The sequence below is a fragment of the Saccostrea cucullata genome, unplaced genomic scaffold (assembly GCF_032062105.1).
Source record: "Saccostrea cucullata isolate Sc308-1 unplaced genomic scaffold, CSIRO_AGI_Scuc_v1 ctg318, whole genome shotgun sequence".
NCBI lineage: Eukaryota > Metazoa > Mollusca > Bivalvia > Ostreida > Ostreidae > Saccostrea > Saccostrea cuccullata.
In genome coordinates, this window is record NW_026929462.1 from 69,845 (window position 1) to 74,990 (window position 5,146).

The following is a 5,146-nucleotide window of genomic DNA, read 5'->3' on the forward strand; positions in this document are numbered from 1 at the left end:
ACTTGTTTACTTCATAAAACATTTCAAACATTACTTGATTGGACGAGAATTCATTCTGAGGACAGATCATGGATCACTTGTGTGGCTACATAAGTTTAAAGAACCTGATGGACAGATCGCTCGTTGGCTTCAACAACTAGCTTCATATACGTTTCAAATTCAGCATAGACCTGGAAAACGCCATGGAAACGCGGACGGATTAACTAGGATTAATACCCAGAATGGACAATGTAAACAGTGCAAAATGAATGTGAAAGAGGAGCCAAGTGATACAAAATATTATCACATAGAGGACTTGCGAAAATTAGCTAACAGTGAAGATCACGATTCTTGTGATTACGTGTGTGACATTAAAACCCTATTTCCAGATACGGATCAGGAAACGAATCTGTGTTATTTAAGTGATAATTCGCAACCTCACAGGACCTCGAAACGTATTCCAAATCGACCTGTACAAGCTAAACCTAGGAAACAACCTGAAACATCGTTGTGTTTAGACAATATTAGAGAACTTCAGTTGACTGATGACGATATATCACCATTTCTTAAGTGGAAAGAAGACCCGGATTTTCCAAAACCAGCAATAGAATCAGTGTCAAGTCTTGGTTTTGAGAGCAAATTTTTCTATTCACGATGGGAATTACTGACTGTAAACCAAGGTGTTTTGTGTATCAAATGGATTGAGGACAGCAAAGAACGCTTAAGAATCGTAGTGCCTCGGAAATTACGGGATGCTGTAATGTGGAATTTCCATGATGCTATGACAGCTGGACACTTAGGAGTAAGACGCACATATGAAAAACTTAACAGAAGCAATTATTACTGGCCTCATTTACGGAGATATGTTCAGGATTACATTTCTTCGTGTGATATTTGTGAGGAACGGAAAAATCCATACAGGAAGGAAAGGAGCTATATGAAAACTTATGTGAGTGGTGTTAAATTCGAAAGAGTTGGTGTGGATATAGCTGGACCGTTTCCGAAATCAGCAAATGGATTCGTATATATTTTAGTGCTTTCGGATTACTTTACGAAATTCATGGAGATATTTCCCCTCAGGAATATTGAAGCCGAAACAGTAGCCGAAACTATGTTTAGAGGATGGATTAAACGCTACGGATGCCCCCAAGAAATACACTCAGACCAAGGTGCCCAATTTGAGAGTCAGTTATTTCGGGAAATGTGCAAATTCCTGCAAATCAACAAAACACGCACCACGTCTTATCATCCGCAATCGGATGGAATGATTGAAAGACTAAACAGGACCATCAAAGATATGCTATCTAAGTATATTTCAGCGAATCAAACAGACTGGGATAAATTCATAGATGGTATTGTGTTTGCGTATTATAGCACTGTACATGAATCAACTGGACTAACACCGTACAGAATGGTATTCGGCGAGGAAATGACTCTTCCAGTAAATCTAATGACAGAAAATTTGGATAGTGATGAAGAGAGAATGTTCGGAAATACAGCGGAATATGTGCGTAATCTAGAGAAAAATCTGTGTGAAATGTATGACATTGTGAGAACTACAACTAATCAAAGTTCTGAGAGACAAAAACAAGTTTATGATCGGAATGTTCGTTCTGTAAATTATGAAGTTGGAGATTTAGTTCGCCGGAGCCAGCCTAAAGTTGCTGTCGGATGTAAAACTAAACTAGCCCGAAAATGGACAGGACCTTGGATTGTTGTCAAAAGACTCAGTGATGTTTTATTCCAAATAAAACATTCAGAGAAATCAAAACCAGTAGTCGTCCATTCAGACAATATCAAACTGTATCGAGGGAATAAACAATACCCGTCAAAACAAAGCCCCGAATACAAGCGTGACCAGCCGGAGAGAGCACCCGCTACGCATCGCCGCGCTCGATTCAGCAGAGCAAACGCTTTGAAGACGCCGCCAGTTCGTCCACCCGTCGCAGACGCCAGACTTCAGTCACCAGCCGCCAGCCAATCAGATTCCGAGTTGGAGAATGACACGCCCCATATTCCCCCGACCCAGACAACCAGGCACGGGAGGATTATAAAAAGACCGCTTCGCTTCAGAGACAATCACTTGTAATTATAATTAATATGCGTTGCGATATCTGTGGAAAAATATTTTCAAGAGCCAGCAACCTTAACTTACACGTGAAAGAACAACATGCATCTGATCTTGAGTGTTTAAAGTGTAACTTTTGCCAGAGGACATTTACCAGAATCTATAACTTACGGAGACACTACAGACTTGTACACAAACTAGATGGAACCACATTGAGTGAAGCCATGGATCGGAAACGATATTCGGTGAAAAGACAAAGTTACGAAGAGGCTCAGAAACCTGTGTACGTTTTAAGCGAACAGTACGAGAACATTTCCTCCGATGAAGAATTTTCCACAGAGAGTGACAGAGATGATCAACAAAAACAGCAAAGTGAGCTAGATTTCTTAGAAGATATTTCGTTGGATTCGGGTGATATACCATCAGACGACTTTGTGAGGGACTTGTTGGACGCCGAGAACCTGACTCGACCTGAGGAGGACGCAAGTTAAATCAACAATTTGCTTGATTCTTAACAAAGTCACGACAACCTTTCCCGATGGAAAAATTGAAGTAAATAGAGATTCTCAAATCTTATATTCGGAAGACATTAATCCGGAAAATGTGGACTTTAATTCTGTGGCCAGTGAAGTATTCGAGGAAGTGAAAGAACATTGCCGAGAAGGGAAAACGCGTGTTATGAGAGGAGACTTTTCTATTCGAGGAAGTGAAAGAACATTGCCGAGAAGGGAAAACGCGTGTTATGAGAGGAGACTTTTCTATGTAAATGTGACTTTGTAAATATCAACTTGTATATATATATTTGTGTTTTATATGCTATTGATTGGGCAGCACTGATAATTATTTTTAAATACGTGATACATTTCTTTTGTACGGAACCAAAAGCTAAGAAGGGGGAAGTTGTAAAGTCGTGATTTAATATTGTATTATTTTAATTATCTGTAATTAGTCTTAATTGTTTCATTTAGAGCCCTATGTTATATTATGTTTATTATAGTACAGATACCCGTTGCTCCTTGTGAGCAGCGGCTGTGTAACTTATGTAACTGACCCAGTTAAGAGCGTTGCTCTTCGTGAGCAACCTACTTTATATATATACAGGGGACAGAAAGTTTCTGTGTAGAATAGAAAAGTAGATGCATAGGAGAAGTATAATAGATACAGATGTAGAGATAGAGTTTATTGAATTTGGTCAGTGCTGTTCGAGGATATTTTATTTTGTGCATTCTGTTGGACTATTAAAATCTGAGATCATGTAAATAAATTGTAAAACTATAACTAGGTGTTTTCACTGAAGCAACACTTCATTGAGGAAGCATGGATTAATTATTAACTTAATTCCACTGGATTAAAATATTGTGTGCCGTTTACCGCTCGACGGCGCTACATATATTTTAATGAGGAGGAAAAGTCACATCTATCCAAAAACGAAGTATTTTCAACTACAGTTTTCTTAAAAACGGATGTGGCCGCACTTTTGTACAGTTATTTTTTCTATTGCATACTAGTTATCAAAGTATACTTGTTCTTTCTGCAAAGTGTTTGAACGTTATATACACCAAAGGACACGTGAGTTGAAGAAAATTGATACCAATTTTTCACAAAGGGGAACCTTAGCAATAAATTGACACAGTTCAAAATATGCTATCGTGCGTTTAATTTTTGCCGATTTTACAGGGCCGCCTCGTGATACATACCGTACCCAGTTCTTTCAAATGAATAAAACACATTTTACGATTAAAAAAAAAGATGATTCTATTATTTTTGCAATGAATAAGTGATATACAATTACATCGTCTAAAGGATATAGGGTTAGGGTAACCCTTCCCCTAACCCTGGCCCTGACATTAGAAGTATCTCATTGGGTCCCTGTTAAAACAGATTAAAAAGAATAATTCTCTGTTTATATGATATAAGTAATTTGATTGGAATAAACAGTCACATGACTTTATTTTATATTGTATAAACAATGTGGGTATAGTACCATACCCCCTAGGCAAAAGTGATCCGGATCTACTTTTTACTATATTTTCCTGGTTACATAGGAGTTTATAGTAAAATGTTAATAATAAAAAAACTTTTTTATGAAATTCTTTTTAAAAAGATGTGTGCGCATAGTATAGAAAATTACACAATAAATTGGGTAATTATGAAAATAAATGTTCAAGGCACAAATAAGATGGAACTATATGAGTTGTGGTTTGTTGTCGTCTGCACAATGGCAGATTTTGGGGGTAAGAGAAAATATTGAAATTAAAGAAATTGGTTTTAAAACCCTTCATCAAAACTTTGAATGGGAACTTGATGTATCAACATCTAAAACTAGATGCTGTCATGAGACAGTAATACCCGCACTAAGGTGTTTGCCTCTAAATACACAATCCTACGGGCGGCTTACCAAGGAAAAAGTCAAAATAATTCTATATAATTCAGGCACGTAGCATCGTTTTTGAAAGTGGGGGGGGGGGGGCAACCTGAGAAAATGTTTTTTACTTACCTAAAAAAATTAACAAGGAAAAAAAATGAAATGGGGGGGGGGGGGGGGGTAGTGGCCACCTTTTTTTCAAGGCAAAATTACTTTCACTTCCAATTTTTTTCCCCATATTTCCTTGCTATGTATATACTGTGGTAAAAAGGGGGGGCAACCATCTTTTCAATGGACATTTTCTTATAGTACAGGTGATGTTGGAAAAAAGGGGGGCAGCCCCGGTTGCTACGTGCCTGTAATTTACATGTATTCATCAAATTGAGTATGAAATTATCCCTGTGACCTATAACTCAGAACCTCTTATATTTATTTTACATGCTTAATTCATTATATACCAGTTTGAATTCTATTAATGATGTAAATTAGATTTTGATAAATGTTTTGCTCATAATAGGACCTTTTTAAATTTACTAATCCCCCCCCCCCCCCCCCCTCGACACCACAATCACACAGTACATACTTTTTGGAATAGGCTAGATGGAACAGTTTTGTTAAAACATTGTTTGTTATGAATTAATTTAAAATTTGTTCTTGACATGTAAATTCTACGTCACATCACGTTGCGTCACCCATTATCATATTTTTAGATTAAACTCCATTCGGTACACCTC

General features: G+C 37.4%; 1 pseudogene; it reads left to right on the forward strand.

Annotated features, from left to right (window-relative positions):
- The first annotated feature begins 2,057 nt into the window (after positions 1 to 2,057).
- On the forward strand, positions 2,058 to 2,827 carry LOC134280931 (uncharacterized; annotated as a pseudogene).
- The last annotated feature ends 2,319 nt before the right edge of the window (positions 2,828 to 5,146 follow it).